The 22,608-nt window shown below is 39.8% G+C and overlaps 1 long non-coding RNA gene across 1 annotated transcript in view; it reads left to right on the top strand.

The window, feature by feature from the left end:
* Positions 1–752: 752 nt before the first annotated feature.
* The window catches only part of LOC138849286 (uncharacterized), a 391,413-nt gene continuing 369,557 nt past the window's right edge, over positions 753–22,608 (top strand). The window contains exon 1 of the long non-coding RNA XR_011387896.1: positions 753–22,442. This is a non-coding gene — a long non-coding RNA (uncharacterized lncRNA). The remainder of the gene's footprint in view (positions 22,443–22,608) is intronic.

Here is a 22,608-nt window from a genome sequence, read left to right as displayed (position 1 = left end):
TTGCTGCTGTTATTATTAATGGGGGAAATTTAAGCACATTTAAAAGGTGCCTGGAATATTCAGGTAAATTAAGGAAGTTGAATATTTAATCATAATATATGGGAAAGACCTCTGGACTCAGGAGACTGCCTTCAAATCCCACCTCATATTCCATAATGTATGGTGAGATTCCTTGGGCCTCAGTTTTCTTGTGGATAAAATAGAGATTGAGAATTCTCTGGGTTCACTGCTTCTAACTTTCTCAAATTTTGCAGTTTAAATTTTAGTGCTAGAAACACTGCAGTAACATTGTTACTGCTCCACATCTCTGGCTACCCTTTTCCTCCTTTTGAACACATCAATATCATGTCAAAGCTTCCCGTTTCCCTTCAGTATTTGGAGCTGGCCATCTTCCCTTTTAAAATGTTAAGGCTGTGGAGGGTATCCTTTCAAAAGGATGTAACTCTGCCTGTCACAGATTACACTGGTCTGAAAAATGGTAGTGTTCAGATTTCTTTCCAACACCATTGCCATTGTAGCTGACTTTTCCCTCCTACTTATTTTGTCTATAGTCCCTGGCATCATAACTGCATTACCCGGTGATCAGCAGGTGTTTGCTCTTTGGTTATGATACCCATCACTTCTGAGAGTGTGCATGTGTGTATGTGGTCCTTGTAAGTTTTATTGGTCCCTGTGGTTGGATGCGGCAATGTTTGTGTGTAGAGATTCTTTAGCAAGGTTTAAAAACAGTGTTGTTTATATATATATATATATATATATATATATATATATATATAGTGCCAGGTGTATCTCTTTAAAAAACTATTTCAAAAGCATTTTCTAATTACGTAAGTATTTGAACAGAAATTGTCAAATTCTAAAAGCAGTAACAGATGGAAAAAAAAAATCAAAGAACTTCAGAACCCAGAGGCGTCAGTACTGCCACACACATTTGCAGCTGGATTAGCTATTTGGTTTCGTTTTCCAGCCTGTGTTTTTCACACCATTGGAGAGACTTTTGGTTTTGAGCAGTGGGAGACCCTCTCTCAGTCACAGCCTCGCCTGACCCGCGCTTCCTTGTTTGTTCTCCTCCTATCTTATTAATGCAGCTGTGAGTACATTTCCAGAACTCTTCACCTGCCACAGTGATGAGGGATCAGGTGCCAGGTAGGGTAATCAATCTGGAGGGCTTTTAGCAGAGCATCCTGCCACTGTTTGACAGCATGTCTCCGTCAAGGAGACTGTCTTCCTTAGATCGATAAATCAATCAGTTCTTTTTACATCTTATGAAGCACTCCTCACGCCCCATGTCACTCATGCTGCACCACAGACAAACGGAGAATCAGAGCTGAGGTCGGTCCAAACCATCCCCATTCACATTCTATCCCATAATCGCATATCCTTCCCCAAAATCAATTCTCGCCACAGTGGTAATGGATCAAAGTCCAGTTCTTCATTCCTCTGAACTGAAGAGTAAATCTGTCTAAAGTGCTGGATGTTTCAATATGTTTAAATAAATCACCTCTGTAATTCAAAGAAGACTAATTGCGAGGTTTATGATTAGAACTGCTCACGGGAGATAGTAAAGGTTTTATTAAAAAATAGTAGATTAACCCATATTACTCAAGGGAATCCTAGAGCTGTCATAGGCTAGCAAGCTTGTGAAGGGGCTCAGAGGCCACCTAATAGATTACAGCAGGTGCTCGCTCCTGCACAGGGAGATGTCTCCGGCTGTCTTTTTGGCAGGGGTGACTGAGATATGGCAGTCACCCAGAGAAAACCACTGCATGTATTTCCTCATGTTCCTTTTGGGCCGAGGATATCATTTATTCAGTGGATTCTACTGCATAGAGGGGAAAGTGTCTTCGAGCAAGTGGAAAACAATCATTTAATCGTCTTCACGGTATTCTTGTTACAACTGTGGAATCTGAAATCCATCTATGTTGTGCGGTGTGACTTAGGCAAGGTCACACAGCTGGTGAATAGTAGAGCTGAGAAAGACCCCTTCCCGCAAATGTCTACTTCTGCCAAGTTCTCTTGGGGAGTGATGTGAGCTGTCCTCTTGGGCAGATATGTTTTCCTTTCCAGAGCAGGGATGTTTTCCCTTCCAGGATCACCAAAGGCCATGTTGCTTGCCTCTTCCTGGTGGAGGGTAGGACCTGTGGGGAACAAGGATTTGGATGACTTTTTTTTTTTTTTTTTTTTTTGATCATTCGCTTTCAGTTTCTTCCATGTCTTCATTATTGGAAGAAAACTTGACTTTGCGGGTAAACACATTTTTTTTTTACTTTTTTTATTTTATTTATTTATTTTTTTGACAGAGTGGATAGTGAGAGAGAGAGACAGAGAGAAAGGTCTTCCTTTTTGCCGTTGGTTCGCCCTCCAATGGCCGCCGCGGCCAGCGCACCGGCACCGCGCTGATCCGATGGCAGGAGCCAGGTACCTGGTCTCCCATGGGGTGCAGGGCCCAAGTACTTGGGCCATCCTCCACTGCACTTCCCTGGCCACAGCAGAGAGCTGGCCTGGAAGAGGGGCAACCGGGACAGAATCTGGCACTCTGACCGGGACTAGAACCTGGTGTGCAGGCACCACAAGGCAGAGGATTAGCCTTGTGAGCCGCGGCGCTGGCTGGTAAACACATGTTTAAATGTCAGGCTCATAGAGAAGTGAAGCCTGATCCTCCCCGCCCCCACTTCCAGATTTATGAGCCAGAGGAGCCTAGTCGTTCAAAGAATCATGAGTTAATAGAACCAGCTTCAGAGTGGGGAGACTCAAGTACAAATCTGGCCCCAGCCTTCCTGTGGAACTCTGCACAACTGACTTAAACTTATGGGTGTCAGTTTCCTTATGTGCCAGACGGTGAGCCCTGGAAAAGCTATGCTCATCCAGCTAGCACATGGCCACCCCACAGCAGGCACTGAGTATGTAGTGGTCCCCATCCTCTCACCCCTTTTACCCACCTGTGAGAACTGTTGTTTGCTCAGTAACTCGAGCTGGATGGCACGAAGCCAGTGCTGAGCTAAAGTTTTGCATCAGTAGGCCGGTGCCACGGCTCACTAGGTTAATCCTCCACCTGCGGCACCGGCACACCGGGTTCTAGTCCCGGTCGGGGCACCGGATTCTGTCCCAGTTGCTCCTCTTCCAGTCCAGCTCTCTGCTGTGGCCCGGGAGTGCAGTGGAGGATGGGCCAGATCCTTGGGCCCTGCACCCGCATGGGAGACCAGGAGGAAGCACCTGGCTCCTGGCTTCAGAAGGCGCGGTCCATTTTCTTTGGGCAATTTCTTGACATGCTTTGTAATAATTGGTGATAGATGATAAAGATAAAAAGAAACAGCTGGGAGAGAAAAGCAGGCTGTGCAACTGGATTTCAGAATCTGTCCTAGAGAGAGAGATAACTTAGGGATTGCACATTTGAAGAAGAAGGGAGATGACAGTCTATCCTTTCTAACAGAGTGAGGATGTAAATCCAGACCAAAATCCAAAACTAGGACCAGAGATTATTTAGGCAATCAGTTGGGAGAAGATCAGGATAGATTTTCTATTGGGAAGGGATGAAGGAAGCTCTGTTCATAGGGTGCTATCCAAGTGTAGGACTAGACAGGTTTTGGAGGTCATCTGATGTCATCCTTCTCTCTTTCCCTGTACCTTCCACCCACAGAGGAGTAAACGTGCCATTTATTAGTAGAAGCAAAATTGGAACCAGACTCCAGTTTCCCTAGTTTTCAGACAATGGCTCTTTTCAGTGTATTATATTATCTCTCGAAGCAGACGTCTGTCCACACAGCCATCAGGGTTATCCAAACCCGCGTTGTGGTGACAGCCTGCTGAAATGAGCATCTAAACTGATAATGATAGTTCATTTCATATGGGCCATAAAATAGCAATAACTGTCTTTAGCTTCTTGGTTGAAACCAGACTCATAATCTCAAGATAAATAGCACTGCATGTTTTTTCCAATCTCCTGAGCAAACCAGTCATCTCTGTTCGTCCATTTAAAATAGCATATGCTTAATTTTCAGGCTAATGAAATGATTTCAAGGAGATATACATATGATATATTTAGTTGATTCTTATTAAGTGGCTCCTTACAGTCTTGATGTTGTTACATAGCTGCCTGCTTATGTTTCAATTTCCTGATTGTTCATCCTCTCTGAATTACACATGGTTAACATACTCCTATAAGGTTCCATTGTACTCCCCCTTGCTGGTCACAACTGCCAAACATTATTTTACTGGCTGTCCACTTTTTAAATAAGTAAATGATATGTATGATTTATGTACCCAGGTCCTCTGTAGTTACAAGCAGGAACACAACAGCAAATACTCAGAATGCTTAGACAAAATATTAAATCTAAAATGCATAGCATAGAACAGTTTTTCTCTAATATTAAATGCACGCTAAATCTGTTTAGTTATAATTTCTTCAGTCTTTTAAGTGTGAATATTTAGCCTCTTCTCTCTCTAGATCATTTTTTTATTGGTTTGTATTTTTTCTATCCTAATACAAGGTCCTGAAAGGTAACAGTGACCTCAAAATTCTGTTTCTTACAATAATATCCCTCTTTACAATAGCAATGGTAGCCTTTTCTATACAATAGATAATATGTTTTGGTTGGTAGTAATGCATCTAACGAAATTTTCTTATGTGTTATCAGAGTAACTTGTGCCTCATTAAAAATATTTACTACAACCAGATCTTATTTTGTATTGTTTTTATTAAAAACCAGTACATGAAGAGCATCAGTGAATTTTGGAAGCCAGTCCATATGCAGTACTTAAGGCTAGTAGAGCTCCTGGAGTATAAAACTCTGAGTTATGTAAGCCATGCATATGTTCAAGGAAGAATTTTAAAACGTGGTACCTGGGATGGGCACTATGGTATAGTGGGTTCAGCTGCCCCTGAGGGGTGTCCACATCCCACATCAGAATGCCTGGTATGAGTCTAAGCTACTCTTTGTAGATCTAGCTTCCTACTCATGCATATATGCAATTAGACAGTAGATGGTAATTCCACTACTTGGGTTCCTACTACCCAAGAGGAAGACTTGGATAGTCCAATCCTAAGCTAATGTGGGCATTTGGGGAGTGAACTACAGTTGGAAGATCTGTATCTCTGTTCATCTCTCTGTCTCTTTAACAATAAACAAATATCTACATAAATGAAAACTTTAAAATAAATGATTCCTGACATCAAATAACTTGTAATTAAATAAGACAAATGCAATAAAAATTAAATTAATATATTGCAAGATGTACTACATATAAAAGCCTAAATGTGCATTACAGATAAATCCTGTTGAAGAACATTCAGAGAATTTAATGTGGGAATGGAAAAATTGAACAGGGGCCTTGAAATACGAGGTGTTGGATGAGTGGGGATCATGTAGAGGAGTAAATTGAATTGTGGTTCTCAGTGTTCACTGCCTTCACTGGAAGAGGAGTGCATTTCACAGGCCTGTTGGTGTGAGGTTGTGCCATGGGTTTTGCTCTGGCCAATTAAGTTAGATGTGTATCATTTCCGGGATGAAAACTTAAGGATCAGCATATGCTTTGTTAGGACCTCTTTTCCTTCTGCCATACAACTGGCAGTGTTCCAGATAAAGCCTACTCTGTGGAATAGAACTGTAGTCGACACATAATAGATTTGTAGCAAGAGAAAAAATAAGCCTTTGTTATTGTGAGGCATTGAGATTTGGGGTCATTTGTTACTGCAGTATAACCTACTTTATCTTGACTGAAACAGGTAGAAGCAGTTGTTTCCAGCTGGAGAAAAAAGAGTATTAAGCAGTTATAATATTATTTGTATGGAGTGAGGAAGCCAATCTAATTTTAGGAAGAATTTTTATTTTAAAATAATGGTAAGTTGGGCCCAGCATTGTGGCACAATGGGTTACGCCTCTTCAAGTGATATACACATCCCATGCCAGAGTATCATTTTGAATCCCAGTTGCTCTGCTTCTGACCAAACTCTTGATAATATGTCTTGGCGTCAGCAGGTAATGGCTCACATGCTTAATCACCTGCCACCCAGGTGGGAGATCTGGATTGAGTTTCTGGCTCCTGGCTTTGACTCGGCCCAAACTTGGATGTTGCAGACATTTAGGGAATAAAACATAAGAAAGAAATCTTTATCTCATTCTCTGTTATTCTTTCAAGTGGATGAAAATAAACTAAAAACATAATGATAGTAAAATTTAATAAGGTGGGGCTAGTAATATATGAATGTTGGTCTTGAGACTAGTTTACTAGGCCTGTGAACTTCAGTACTGTATATTGTTTTCTTTAATTTCCTTTCCATAGAATATGCTAACTATTCACTAATATATGGTTGAATTTATAGACTGAATTCAGTTGACATATTGAACTGTGTAGTGAATTTTCATTCTAAAAGGACCATGAAAAAAAGACAAAATTGTGACCTAAGGAGAAGGGTTGTAACAATTTATAGAATGAAAATCGTAGGTTACAAATAGTAGGGTTAGATAAAGAATATGAAAAAATTTCCATTTGGAGGACAGTTTTTAAGTATCATTTATGATACTTGAGCATTGTGAAATTTCTGCTGGCAATAAAAAATGCTTCTATATTTGCTTAGTGATGTGTTATGTAATTTCTAGGAGGGGAGCAATCACAAATGCAGGTATGCTGCCTACCACCAAGACTTCTGTCTGTTACAGAATTTTAAGAATTATCAAGGGTATTAGAAGATAATCCAGATCAAAATATGACATCCACTTGAATGAAGTTGGCCATCTGGCCAATCTGTCAGTCTTCAGTGCCAAGGCAATTGGCTCTGAGCATCATCCTACGCCTTGTGGTTGACGGTCACCTTTGGTAGTTACAAGCATGTGGGATCCCTGACTGCTCTTCTCTCCTCTAGCTGTTTGAGCTCATTAGTGTTTTTAAGTTATAGGTGCAAAAATGTTGAATATTTGCATAACCCTAGTTAGATTTCTCTTCAATCCAGCATGCAGTTTAATAAATTCTGAATCTCTAGTCTGGCCTGCATAAGTTTGGAGAATATGCACATAAAATTTACTTTTTGTATAGCAACATTAATGTTAAAAATCAGAGAGAGATTCTCTGTCTCTCTCTCACTGTCCACTCTGCCTGTCAAAAAAAAAAAAAATCAGAGAGAAACAGACGCAGAAAAAGAGATACTCGTCTCTTTTCATTTGTTCACTTGTTCACTTGTTTCACTTCGTTCACTTGTCCAAATGCCTGCAATAGCCAGGGCAGGGCCAGGCTGAATCCAGGAGCTAAAATATTACTCTACATCTCCCAGATATATGACAGGGTCCCTAACTACTTAAAACATCCCAGGCCACCTCCTAGGTTGTGCATCAACAGGAAGCTGCTTTCAGAAGCCAAGCTGGAACTTGACGCTAGCCGCTCCAAAATGGAATGAGGGCGCTTTAACTGCTGCACCAAGTGCTCACCCTGAAACATGTTTATTAAAAAGATATTTGATCAAGAAACTCATGTTACATTTAATTCAGCATCTACTTCATCTCCAACTGTGTCATACTGACCATGTCAAAAATAAATTAATTCAGAATTCATTCCAGTAGGCAACAGCTAAGATACACTGAACTCTATAAAGAGCAAGAAGAAATGTCACTCCAAGCTCAGACACTACTTGTTGACATGTCACTAATATCAAGTAGTTGAATAGTTTCTATGCAGTTGTGGCCACTTGCTATTTCTGCTATTGATTCCTTCCTCGTATTAGTTTTCTTGTGAGAACAAGTGGAAAACAAATACACTGAGTTCCTTCGAGAAGGATACTCTTTTATTAATATTACATGTTCTACAGGTTTAGGTCTCTGTGCCTACATACTGGTGTGGGATGGGAATAGGGAATAGTACACACCGTACAAACTGGCCTGAAGCACCAAAAGAGACATAGAAGCATTTGCTTTGAGTCTGCACCTGCAGCATCTGCAGGATGACTCTTGAGTGTCCTAGTAAAAAGGTCACGTGCCTGCGAATGGAAACCCTGAGGCTGATTGGCTGGAATGTCGGATGAGATGCAGAAATCTTGGCTTGGAGTTCTCCCTTTAGACTTGAGATATTGTGTCAGTGTGTGCTCGCTCAGATTTCTGGCAGCCTGCCATTTAATAGCAGCAATTTAGGTTTCTTTGCTTTTCTTTTGGCTGACCCATTCAGAGAATGAAATGGGTACTCAGTGATATCCAGGGAAATGCATCTGGGCCTTCAAACATCTCTCCAAAGCCTGGGGCTTGTGCAGGGCTGTGAGCGAGGACACCCCTCACCCCTCCTCAACCCTGTTCTATTCTTTTCCTGTCAGTGCCCCAGCAAGTTCAGCCTTCGGGCCACACTGAAAGAGTGAGACTGTCAATATATTTCAGATTGGTCCATCCCGGACCTGGTGTTTGACCTGTGTTCTGTAGTCACTTGTTGACCTTTATGTAAGTACAGTGTCATGTAGTATACTGTACAAAAGGAAAACAACAGTGTTCTCTGGAATCCTTTAGACTTCGAATCAGATGACTCTTATTCAAGTTAGAGCTTTACCATTTAATAGCAACATGATTTGGGTTAAGTTGGCTGCTTTAGATCACTTTCTTGGAAATTTTTACTTCAAACACATAAATAAAGTATTATTGTAAAAGCTATTAGCATGCTTTAGAAGTTGTATATGATTACAGTTGGTAGGAGTGTATGAGTATAGTTTGTAAGTGTAGAACTCTGTGTATGTATTAGATGGTGAGACATAGCTTACAACCTTTTACACTAAAAGAAAATTACAAGCTGCTCCATCAGGATCATTCTAGATTAATTACATAATCATGTGACACTATTTGAATATACCCCTCTGGTTCATACAAATAGTAGGGACTCTTAAATCCTAATATGTTTTCCTTTTTTTTCTTAACCTCCCATCATAACCTCTTCATTTCCCCTAAAACCACTTTGTTTCATCAACATTTTCCTTCGATTCACACAAAGAAAAATATACGAAAGTTCACAGTATGATATTTTCCAGAAAATTACATTGCTTTTTTATATCAAAAAGCTTCTTCCTTTATAGAGAGCAATGATGACTTTTAGTTTAATTTCATATATCACCAAGCAGATTCCTGGGAACCCAAAATGGAGTTAAAAGCATGCTGGTAAGTATGTAAAAGACAGGATTTTATTGAGATCATGACAAGTGAGTGGGCTGGGAAGAGGGGAGATGATGATAAAACTTCAGAGATAATTTAGTTTTTTTAAAAAAATTGTTTCCTCTAAGAAACAAACTCTGGTACATAATGTGTTTTTAATCCTGTAGTGAGCATTTCATAATGTTTCTGCATGTCGGAGAGGCAGATGGATGTCACACTGTGGTTTTTAAAGTGTGGTATCCAGGCCAGCAGCTCCAGCATCACCTAGGAACTTGTAATTCCCAGAAACCAACGCTGGCCCCGTAGCATCGGAAATTCAAGTGGTCATGGCCCTTTAATCCACACGTTCACCATTACTCCCCTGTGTCTGGTGCAACCTAAACTGTGAGCATGATTGATATATAGAAATGTAAATGAACCCTGATATAACTGGGTTTCATTGTTTCAGAGATCACCTTCCCAACTGGGAAATGAGCAGTTTGGACTAGACGTTCAAGCTCCTGTCATCTTAGTACTCTGTGATCCTGTGTAGGTTTAGCTGGTAAATATTTCATGGACAGTGACCAGGTTCCTGCAGGATCTAGAATATTATTCTGAATCTGCAGCTCCACTCCTAGAAAATGTCTGGACTTTGAAAACTCATTATAAGGCTCTTTGCCATGGATTAAATCCTGTGTATGCCAGTAAAGTGGATTCAAATCCTTTTAAGCACCTGCCCTCCTACTCACACCAGATGGATGCTAGACAAAACAAGACCAAAAACCAGAAACCAAAACAAAAAAACTAGCTCAAGCACAAATGAATTAGGGAATTCTTTTTTTATTTACAACTGAGAACATATTTGCTTGCTTTTAGTTTCCAGGAGTGCTGGAGTAACAGGATCAGATGGGACTGGATCCACAGGCAGTTCTTCCTCTGAGTCAAAAATCTTTTTTAGTTCCTCCAGGGATGTTCTGTCAGTGACTCCTGAGGAGTTGGTAATAATAGAAAGCTCTAAAATTCCTGGAGCTTAAGGGAAGTTTATAGCTACGACTCAGGCACTTTGGTTCTTGCATTTTCCCCCAATTCCGGAGAAACACTATTTTTGTGGACAATTTGGGTTGACGTTTGGAAGTGAACTTCAACCACAGAATTAGAGAGGAACAAGCACCAAGGGAAGACTGAGGACATCATTCCAAAAACTGGGTGGGTGAGAGTGGGCTGGAGTTCAAAGATGGGGCCCAATTTGGAAGTCAAAAAGAATCAGGTAAAGGTTTGTCAGGTGCTCTAGACTTTCTTGCAGCTGAGTTCTCAGACCAGCACACATCTAGTCATTGAATGTACATTTACGTTTGTAGATTACAAGTGTGCAGCTTAATGGAAACACTGGCCTTTATTCTTGTGTATTTGAAAGGCCTCTACTTAACTGTGGAATTGGTTTGTAAAAATTTGATTTAGTGTGAGGTTGGCATTGTGGCACACCAGATTAAGCCATAGCCTCTGATACTAGCATCCCATATAGATGCCTATTCGAATTCCAGCTGCTCCTCTTCTGATCCAGGTACCTGCTTATGCAATCCAGAAAGCAACAGAAAATGGCCAAAGTGCTTGGGCCCCTGCCTCTCACTTAGGAGAATCAGATATAGTTTGTGGCTCCTGACTTCACCCTGGCCCAGTCTCAAAGCCATTGCTGCCATTTGGAGAGGGAACCATTGTTCAAAGAACTCTATCTCTTCCCCTTCCTTCTCCCCAGCTTTCTATCTCTCTACAACTTTGCCTTTCAAATCTTTAAAAAAATATTTATTTTGGTGTAAAAAATATTTGGTGTAAAAAATATTTATTTGGTGTAAAAATTGATAATATGTATACCATGGATTGGAACTCCCATCAAGTCAGTTATAACAGTGATGATGCAAAGACGTGTGATGATGGTCAAGATGTTAATAGCTGCTCTTTACTGGTCAGGTTTTCATCTGTACCAAATACTTTGGAAGCTACTATGGAGGAAGAAGGTTTGTTTTGGTTCAGAATTTTGGAGAGTCACAGTCGAAGATCAGCGAGCCCCCTGGGTCTCAGGTGTGATGAGGATAGTAGGTAGTGTAATACAGATAGAGGAAGGATCACATGTGAGCTGGGAAGGGTGAAGTGAAGCAGTGTGGCCTGATGGAGGTTTGTACAACCTGCCCTTTGTGGAGAGTCACCTTCTGAGGCCTCAGTCCCAATGACCCCCGGACCTCCTAAACTGTGAAAGTTGATCAAGTCTTCTCCCTCTCCCAGTAGTGCCACTCTGGGCCACAGCTATAACACATGGGAGTTTGAGGGACAGCATCCATTTTCAGGATCCAACTGTATGCCAGAGTTTGTGCCAATAGCTTTATCAGATGGATAATATTTCCTTCAATATTTACACATTAAGAATCCGAGGATCAGAGAGGTGAAGCCGCTTTGCAGTGTCATGCAACACCATTGCCTGCCCAGGAAATGCCATAACCAGATTTCAAACACAAGTGTGGCCCACAGCCTAAGAATTTGTAGCACTAGTGTGCTACCTCACTGGGAAGGAAGAGTACTTCCCCAATTAAATTACAGAGGTTTATATTCATTTCTGTTGTTTTGGTTACAATTGAACATAGAAATAAAAGGATTCATAACAAGCACATGAGTTTCAGCTGAATGGATCAAGCAGAAGTGTAGTAGTGTCATTAAGTAACATTTTTAGGAACTATCTCAATGAAAGAGCTCCTTAATTGAGGCAAATTTAAATCAGCATAGTCATTGTGATACAGTGGTTTGACTATATTAGACTCATATATAATTATTGTTTTTAGGGTCTTTGCTGTCTTCTCCTAAACAGACATTATTCCAGGCATCTGATCTCACCAAAGCTGTTTATAGCCTCTGCAATCCTGGCTTTCCCCCTTGTAATTCATCGTACTCACACAGGGCTAGAATAATCACTTTGAACATACAGTGTAACCTACTCAAGTTTGCAAATGCTGAGCATTTATTCTTCTTGTCTGACTTCCTAGTCTGCATATCTTCAGAGTCGGCATATATTTCCTCTGCTATAAAAAGTAAACTCATCTGTTTGACTACCAAATCTGACCCACTCTTTCCACTGAGTTTGATTTCACACGAATCGCCAGCGTGCGGCTTTTACTCTAGTCGGGGAGGTTTGCTTTATGCACCCTTAAGACATATGTAGAGTTTCATTTTCCTTTTCCCTAAAAATCCCACATTCCAAGATGAGAGCATACTTCTATCCGCTAACTTTGGATAGTTTTTTAGACAAAGTTCCTGTCTTACTCTGTGATTTTTAGAAGTGGCTATATCAGTGACTCTTCATTATTTTAGAACCAGTATTATCTCCAAACTAGAGTATTAAGCAATTAAGGGGTAGTATTTGTATCTTTGAACAGAACTGCTCAAACTGTATTGTATATATGAAAAACCTTAAAATTACTGCAGATTCTCATTCAGTAATCGTGGGTAGAACCTACAATTCTGTATTCCTAACAAGCTCCAGGAGATGCCAAGACTGCTCATCCACAGAGCACTCTGGTTTCAGGACTGCACAGCTTCTATCCTTGGTGCAGACACAAGCTGCCTCTGGAAGAATGGGTGTTCAGTAAATGCTTAGACATTAGGAGCTCGCAGGGGGTTTCACCTAAAACAAATTATTGGCAGGTGAAAAGTAATATGTTGAGTCTACTAAGATAATTAATAGCAAAGAATGCAGACTATTTACTTCTTAGAATAAAGTTGGTCCCATGTGTCAGAAAATCACCATCTGACACTGACTGGAAGGGCGGTAAGGAAATCTGGTTGTTCCTGTCCCGTCCTAAAGACTGAAGGAGCAGGCCAGCGCCACGGCTCACTAGGCTAATCCTCTGCCTGTGGTGCCGGCACACCGGGTTCTAGTCCCTGTCGGAGCTCCGGATCCTGTCCCGGTTGCCCCTCTTCCAGGCCAGCTCTCTGCTGTGGCTAGGGAGTACAGTGGAGGATGGCCCAAGTCCTTGGGTCCTGCACCCCATGGGAGACCAGGAGAAGCACCTGGCTCCTGCCATCGGATCAGCGCAGCGTGCTGGCCGCGGCGGCCATTGGAGGGTGAACCAACGGCAAAGGAAGACCTTTCTCTCTGTCTCTCTCTCTCCCTGTTCACTCTGCCTGTCAAAAAAAAAAAAAAAAAAGAAAGAAAAAAAAAGAAAAGAAAAAAGACTGAAGGAGCACACATGAGAGCTCACAGGGGGAGAAGCTTGCAGCAAACCCACCATGCTGAAAGCAACCAAAATAAGTGCATGGGGATCTTGTTTGTTTGTGTTCTTCCTACTCTCCCTTGAGTGCATCTGTCTGCTGGGAACCTTCTTTTACTTGTTTCCTGATGCTCAGCTCCTGTGTGCTTTCTAGGACCATTTTCAGTCTTCCTACCAAAAAATTAGACATTGCCTCCCTCATCTCACTAACTGTAGTTTCTATGGAACCTTGTTTCCTAAGATCATATAATTATTAGAATCCTTGCTGTAAAATTAAACCCACTATGTAAACAGGTGGCTAACAGGTAAGGGGTAACTTTTCTGCTTTTTATCCTTCAAACCAACAAAAAAAAGTTGTAATTCCTTGCTACCTGCATCACTTATGCCATATTCCCTAGTTTTATTATGACACTAATATTTACTTTTAAGACTTTTTTATTTAGATGAATTTCAAAAAATATTTTATTAGTACCGTGAGTAGAAAAGCCACATGTTGTACCATAAATAAAAGGAAAGTGTTAAAAATAACCATTTCGGGGCTGGCATTGTGATGCAGTGGTTAAGCCACCTCTTGCAGCACCAGTTGGAATCACAGATGCTCCACTTCTGATCCAGTTCCCTGCTTATGCATCTGGGAAAGCAGCACAACTTTGGAGGCCTGGAAGAATCTCCTGGCTTCAGCCTGGCCTGGACCCACTTGGGGAGTGAAACAGCACGTGGAAAATCTCTGACTGTCTGTCCCTCTCTCTCTGTAATTCTGTCTTTCAAATAAAATAAATATTTAAAAAATAACAAATTCAATGAAAACACAATGTTACCAGTTTTTAGCTTCAATGCCATTCCCCCTCAGAAGACTCAGCTAAAGGGCTGCTTTACTTGTCAAAACGGGGGACTGGAAAGTAGAAGTGGCATTAAATGCTTAAGACACTGAAAGACACTTTCTCTTTGACTTGATCAGGGCGCTGAAAAGGAAGAGAGAATATGGTGCACACAGTGTAAGTCAATAATCTTCAGGGCCATGGTATCACAGCATCTCCAGTCGTTTATATTTTGGAAGCATACCTCTAGATCATAGGGGTGGGGGGGGGGGGTAATCCAGTTGAGGTGTTGATTTCCGAAGAAAAGCAAGGAAAATGCCCCTTTAAAGATTGAAATGCACCCTTTAAGCTCAGAACGTTCTAAGAGAGTCAATATGTGTTACAGATAAGAACAGGAATTGGTCTGGTTGTGTTTTTTCTTTTTCCGTTTATTTTTTTCCATCTTCAGAATTACAAATGTGATGAAAACTTGCATACTACATGTAGTAAAGAATAGATAAACTTACTAGGAAAGCCTGACCTAGAATAAAGTCTCATCTTGTGACCTCATGTTAAGCCACCTGGTCTAATAAGCTAATAGGTTCAGTAAGGTAATAGGTAAGCTTCAGTAGGTTCAATGCCTATAATGTAATACAGAACACACATTAGAGGCGAGACAAGATACTAGTAATACTACAATTCAGTAAGATGGCCACATCAGTTACTTTGAGGACTATAAGTCTGTCAAAATAGATAGGGTAGGAAGAATAGAATATAAATGGCTTTTGCAACAGATTTTACTTTGACATCAGAGTCACAAATGTTTTTCATTTTTTTCCAAAGGAAAAGTGATCAGAGCAAAGAAAACTGATCCTGAAGCTTGCTTTCCTCATCTTTCTGTGGGAGATGCCCCCATTCCGTTCCTGCCCAGGGAAGAGAGATTCGATGTTGTGTTTCTTCCTCTCTAGCTCCTATTGTGTCCATGACTTGATTAGTGATTAAAGCACTCACAATTCTGCTTTTGTTTCAGTCTTGACCAACTACTTAAGAATGACTTATTTAATGAGTCAGGCTTGTTTCCTTTTCCTTTTCTTCTCTTCCTTCTTTTTTTCCGCCTTGCAGGCATAGCCAGACAGGTTTTGAAGTACTAATGATGATTAGTTCATTTAAGCCAGCACAGACCAACAATGGGTTTGAAATGTTAATCAGATGAAGAGCTTATTGCTAAACAGCCCACAGAATAGCAAATGAACCAAGAAAGGAACGCATGGAGAGAAAGAGGCTGAGTGGAGATTTGACACAAGCGTTCTCAGCTGCTGTGGCTCTTTGATGTGTGAGTGGGACAGATGTGCTGCTCTTCTCCTGAGAGAACCCTCTTTTACACAATAGTGTGCTGATTAATATCACTTCACTCTTCCCCGAGAGGAGCAAAGCTGGCTCTTAGTCATTCTCTCATTGGGCATCATTGGACCCTTTTCTCCTTCCTACTGGTAGGGACCTGACTTTCAGTTTCCTCTTTATATAAAAGCTCAGATTCACAGAAAACCCATCTTCCTCCTTTCATCGCAGCCCCCATTGTGTGTCTCCTGGTGAGGTCATCCTTATATGGAAAATGTACAATAGATGAAGCCACGATTATGAAGTAGACACAGGGGGACATGACTTCAGAACCCACAGAGGTGAGAGTAACTGGATAGGTCAAGGCAATCCCCAACCCACTCCCCAAATATTGCTGCTTTGTTCCTGAGCAGAGGGGTCCAGTAGAACTTTCTGAAGTCATAAAAATTTTCTATGTCTGTGCCATCCTATGCAGTAGCCACTCGTGACAAATGCTAGTGAACATTACAATATGGCTAGCACGACAGAATAAATGAATGTTGTTAATTAATTAATTTGAATAGTCACATGTGACTACTGATTACCCTATTACCTATTTACTTAGAATAATTGGAGAATTACCTCTGGAGGTTCAAGAGCCTTGGCACACAAAATGTGACCCCAAGATCAGGGATCTTTTAAGTAGTGTGGGCTCTTAGGCACACCCAGACTTTCTATCGTGAGTTCCACATTTAAGGGTATCCCTTTCCCAGCAGTCATCGGTGAGCCCATTAAATGTTGAGAAGCCTTGCTCTAGAATCTATATTTAAAGCTAGATGTACTGAATTTGACAGATTTCTTCAAATAGTACAATAATGACCCTATGCTGTCTGATTAACTGCCCCCTTAGAAAATATTTGCCTTAAAATACGATGGAGTCATTCCTGGTTTCTGGGCTCATGAAATCTTTAAATGTTAAAAGGGGTCTGTAGGGAAGCAATACTGTTTGTTGGCCTTCCAAATAGAATGGAAACCCCCTGGCAACGGTGCTGGAAGTTTGTTATGCAGGATTTAAAAATGTACATGTGCATACTTCTTGGGCTTGTTTTTGTTTTTGCATTTATACAGCCCTCTCATCAATGATATGTTAAATTGATATTCTTTTTATCTCCATGAGATGTGTGAGGAAATGGTTTAAGAGCATTTGTCACTTAACATCTCGGCTGACCATAGCTACACAACTAGTAAGGGTCAGATTTATGGCCTGAGTGCTGACCTCTGCTTTTTGGGACTTTGTTCAGTATAGCAGAAGGAAATTAGAACCCATATTTCTTGGAAAATCTCATAGTGATAGAGTTTAGGATTAGCCAGTTGGTGAATTTTAAGCCTGTGTCTATGTCACCAAAACCAACAAAAGATTATAAACCTCCTTCTTCGTTTCTTCTTTCAGGATAAAGTGTCTTCTGTTACTGCAGCTGTAGACACTTAGATTGCATAGATTATTTATAGATAGCCAATTATATGTCACTTTTTCTGATCTCTTAAGATTGACATATTGTGATTTTTAAAAAACAGTACCGAAAGTTACTTCAAAAAACCAATTGCATTTATTCAACAGGTATTTCAAGTATTTTCCAATAGATAACAGTTCATCAAGCTGTAATTCTAGTTTGCTAAGTTATGAAAGGTCATTGTGAGTGCATTAAAACTCAAGAAAACAAGAGTAGGGCAAGCTTCTTAATTCTGAAAGAGTAGATTTATGGGCCTATAAATAGAAGTGCCTATGGAAAATTAATAATCAAGTTATTACCTCAAGATATCACATAAGCTGATAGTAACAATTAAATGTGTTTATATTAACTCATCAATGACAAATCAAGATTGAACTATTAAATAAGTCTGACAATATTTGGATATGTACCTCATAGTCAAACAATTGATGGGACAAATCAAGAATTCTTTTGTACAAATCATCTTGTATTGTATTTGTCAAATTGAAATTCTTAGCCAGAAATACTGTGGGCCAGATTTCGGGGCACTTGTTATGTTCTCAGTAAAATTCTGATGGGAATTCAATAGTTTTTTATTTTCATAGATGCCACACAATTTTCTCTGGTCAGCTTGGAAATAGCTGTTGGTTTTGATTTCTGTCATGAAACCTCAGATTGGCAAACAGGGACTCCTGAATATTTGCCTGTATCTTTCAAGCTCCTGATCACAGTAGAATAGGCTTGAGGAAACTGATCAGAATGATTTCATAATTATGTGCAGTTTCTTCCACATCTCTTACAATCCTTGTTTTACATCAGTAAAACCCTTTGATTAAGTCGTCACTCTGACATTTGTAGGGGTTCCCTCACCCTGGTGCAGAGAAGGTATTACCCACCAACACAGCAGGATTTCAACAAGGCAGAATGAGGCCTTAATTACAGATTTAATGAGGAAAAGCCCCATCTTCACTTCTTGCTGATTTCCCAGCTGTAGGGTGATGTCTGAATACTTCCAGTATGCCAGTGGTCTACTTTCCATCTGCTGCTGTCACCACCATCACTTTTGTTGGGCAGCTCTCTGCTGGTCATTTTGTTCCTCTCTGTCACACAGGCTCTGAGAAAATGGAAATGTCAAATTTACGTACTCTGTCTGCTTTCGTTAGAGAGAAATATCCTGAGAGATATGGCACCAGCATCACTGAATAATTGGGGTTAAAATGATATCTCCTTCTGATTTCCTAAAGGAATACAATGTATATATTGCTCATATCTCTTAGAGTGTCAAAAGGGATTACATTTCACTTTTTATTATATCCCTCTGTTTTCATCTGGTTGTAAATTTTGGAAAGAATATCCAAGGGCTGAAAATTAGCATTCCTTTCCTTTCTCTAGAATAAAAATTTTTCATCTGGGCATTTATTTGAGTTTGAAAATGGATGAAAAGAAGCAATATATCTGTGTTACCTGGCTGTTACCTTCTCTATGCCTCAATCTCCTTATCTGTACAATGGAGACATTTATATCTGCTTCATAGAAGTTTAGAGAGAAATAAATTATATTAATGAAGGGAAAAATGGTTAGCACAGTTTTTTATCCTATAACAAGACACAAGATGTTTATAACTTTTGGAGTTTTAATAAATACCATTCCCTAATAATAGACTATTTGATTTTAGGCAGCATGAGTTTGTGGCTAAGTTTTCTGTGGGTGAGTTTTGTTAAAAATCTTTAAGAGATTAGAAAGTAAATCATGACTCAGCAAATTCAGCATAAATTAAGACCCTGAAAATCTTAGTAAAACTATTACTCACCAAGAGGACTGGTTAAATTAGAAGCAGAAGCTGTGATTTCAGGCAATACAAAGAAGATACATTGACCTTGGCCAACAAATGACATTTTTCTGAGACAATCATTTTCCACTAGCTGTCTTATGTTACTAAATATTCAAATAGATTAAAGTGAAATGAAATCTAATATTGATTAGGCTTATAATTTCCAAACATAAAAATCTGAAATGGATGGTTTAGAAAGCCAATATATTCTGTTGTTCTGGGTTAATAAGGTAATAAATATTGAGTTGCTTTGATGCTTTATATTCAGTATATGGGGTTTTCAAGTGTTACACATCTGAATTATTGTTATTCTTGGTACTTTAAGTGCTTGAGGTCAGAGCTGAAGTCTTATTTATCTTTGTATCCAAGCCCTACTCCACATACACAGGAAAATACTTAATATTACACATATTAGGTGTCGAATACATATTATGTAGTATGAAGATGTTAGCCGTTTTTATTTAATCATCCTGTCGCTTCTCTTGGCATTGTTCATTCAGTAAATACTTTCTCAGCACCTACCACGTTCGGTAGTGATGGTCAGGCCTTTTTTCTTGTTCTGCAAATTAAAGTGTTGCTAGCAGCATATACCACGCTGCCTCTTCTGCCTCAGTCTTAATCCTATTTAATTTTCCAGTTTGACTTCCTTGTCTCTGGGGGGGGCCCGGCAGCTGGTAAGAATTCACCCACTTTCTTTTTGATTTCTGCATCCTCTTTTGTGCCATTCCAAGCACCATCTCTCATCTTTCTAACAGACTTCTAGAGCTACATCCCACTGACAGTTCTGTCTTTGACTGTAAGGTTCATATCTTCAGTGTGGCCTCTCCTGGGTCAATGCCATGCCTTCCATGGGCCCGCATGCTTTCTGCTTCTCATTTTTTCAGAATCCAATGCCCAGTTGGCACCCAACTGTGATTAGCAGTAGTAAGAAGAAAGAAACTACCAAGCAAACAAAAAATGCATCTCTTCACTCTTTGTGTACTTCTTTTTCACTTTACTTGGTCAAATAATTTTACAAGTCAGTTCCACTTTATTTTCAAAGGAACTTTCTATTTGAATTTTTTGGATCCTAGCACCTTTGGATGCACAAAGCTAAAAGACACTGTCAGTAAGAACCAGTTATTTAATTTAAAAATATAAAAATGTAATAAATGTATTGTAATAAATCAATACATATTGAAAATATCTTTAATTGTTGACTTGTTTCATAGTTAATCTACAGTGTCTTCAAATGCTACATGTATCAGCATGTTAAATGCCATATGTCTGAGCTCTTTATGACATAGATACATTATTTTACTAAATTGTGGCAGCAACTCTGTTAATAAGGTATGATAATACCTCTTTACAAATGATAAAATAAGACCTCAGGGGAGAGTCAGTATAGAGCAGGTATTTTGACCAAAATCTCTTGGCGTCAAATTCACTTCAGTGATTTTCAAAGTTTAGTGCTTGAGTCTCCTTTCCCTTTTTTTTTTTTTTTCTTTGTTTGTGTTTTAACATTCAAACTGTCAGACCTCACCTGCAGGCAGTTCTTATGAAAACTTACTCCTCTGTTTTGATTTTAAGTTTGAAGTTAAAAACAAAGAATTTTACTGTAAAACAGTTTGAGAACATTTACTCCATCACTCATCAATTCCTATTTATTTTAGTATAAACACTGATTCCAAAAATACCATCCTATTGGAGGAGAGTATTTGTTATTGCCATCTTCCAAGAGTAGCAGAGGCAGTAATTTTGCTCGCGATTGTCTGAGCTCTGCCCAGTTTTAAAAGTGCATTATAAAATATTTTTGCCTACAATCTCCACAAGTGACTTACTATGACATACACCAATAACACTGGGCATAGAACAACTCAGTGATCTCTCAGGGTAGTATCAGCCATAGACAGGGGTAAGTCGTAAGTGGTGATTAGTCTAACTGAGTGAATGCATATGAGAGGAGAGAGCTGAAATAAAATGAGAGGTGGCAAGACTATGCTCCAGGAGGCTTTTTTGTGCCTTTATCAGAAGAGAGTCTAAAAGAAGTAATTCTGCAGGAGGATAATGATGAATTAATCGGCCAAAGGACCAGAGAGACAGAATAGAACATGTTCTATGATAAGCTGTGCCTCTTAAACTCAAAGGCTTGGGCCTGGCTCATAGGAAAAGGTCAGTAATTGCTAGTTGCATTAATAAATGAATCAGTGAATCATGGCATATTTTAAAAGAAAGTAAAGAAACTGAGAAGCCTGGGAAACTAAAATGAGGCAGAAGGAATCATGGAAAGGATGAAGAAAATTGGTGGTCATCGAGAAATGGGATGACCCTGATTGGAGGAACGTGGGTACCAAAGAAGAATTCTGCCCAGAACGCTTCCCTTTGGTTTTGCTGTGGAATGTGGACAGGAGGCATTTTCCATTCTATAGCAGCACTACATAACTATGTTTTGCATATGAAAATCTAGTTAAGCTAACGAGGTCCTTAATTAGGGCTTTTATTATCCTTTAATTCCTTGCTTAAAGGAAAATGATTACAAAGCTCATCTTTATGATTTAGGAAACTAATCTTTCATTTCTGAAGTGTTTCTTTCCTTCCCTCATCACGGATATTAAAAGAAAAGAAACAAAACCATGGACTCATGTGAAGCTGTGCAGTAATAATAAGGAGAAGTAGTTGAATCTGTGTATTAGAGTTGTCATGAACTACAGAAAAAGTCTCCTGTATCAGGCATGACCTCATCTCTGGTTTTTAATTTAAAAAGGACCTAGGGTGACTCTGTGTAAAGTGCAGCTAACATTATTTCTGAAAACCTAAATTCTTTTGCATGCATTCTCGAGTTTTCAATTACGGAACTCAGCACAGGCCTCACTCTTTTCCTAGTGAGGAACATCCTTGTTCTTCCACTTCTCTACCAGAGCATCTGCTTTAGCCAGTGAGGACCAATCCCCATCCTGACTCTAGGGACATAATTCAGACAACATTGCCTGTGGGGTGCCCCATTCACCCAGTTATATTTTCCAGTTAAAATAAAATTGATATATAAAGATTTAAAAGTTGCTTGAAAAGGGAAAATAACCTCTAAACAAAATGTTTCACTGGTCTGAGAAAGCATAGCAACAGTTAGAGGATTCCCTGTTAAAAAGAGGACAGGCAGTTATCAACATTTGTCTTCAGTTTAGTAGACACATGATGACCATATTCTACAAAACTTCGTGGGTACAACTATGAATAAATTGTATTTGCACAAGCATATTTCTAAAAATGAAAACTAGACAGTGTACAATTGAGCCCTGGGAAAAGGATATGGCAGTTGGGAGGTAGTACAATCTGAAGGTTCACATAAAGCCTTTTAGAGATGATGGCACATGAGCAGTAAGTGGGCATTGATGGATTTGAATGGCCCAAGACTGGAGACTAAGAAGGCCAGGGAGGGGCTGGCATTGTGATGCAATAGGTTAAGCAGCCCTTGGCAGGCATCCCATATTGGAATGCTGGTTTGAGTGAGTCCAGCTATTCTGCTCTCAATCCAGCTTCTTACCAATGTGCCTGGGAAGACAGTGAAAGATGACCCAAACACATCAGCCTCTGCTACCCTTGTGGCAGACCAGGATGGGATTATTGACTCCTGGCTTTGGCATGCTCCCACCCTGACTGTTGCATCCATTTGAGAAATAAACCAGCAGGTAGGAGTTATCTCTTTCTGTGCTCTAGTTTTCTAATAAATAAGTCTTTAAAGCAAAACAAACAAACAAACAGGTCAAAGACTGTCATAGTGTCCCTATGAAGAAAGCTATGAGACTGAGTAGCCTCTGTCAAACTTAGAAAGAGGGGCTATGCGAGCTATGAGGT

Source organism: Oryctolagus cuniculus, chromosome 4 (assembly GCF_964237555.1).
Source record: "Oryctolagus cuniculus chromosome 4, mOryCun1.1, whole genome shotgun sequence".
NCBI classification, from domain to species: Eukaryota; Metazoa; Chordata; class Mammalia; order Lagomorpha; family Leporidae; genus Oryctolagus; species Oryctolagus cuniculus.
This window is presented reverse-complemented; position numbering and strand designations above follow the sequence as displayed.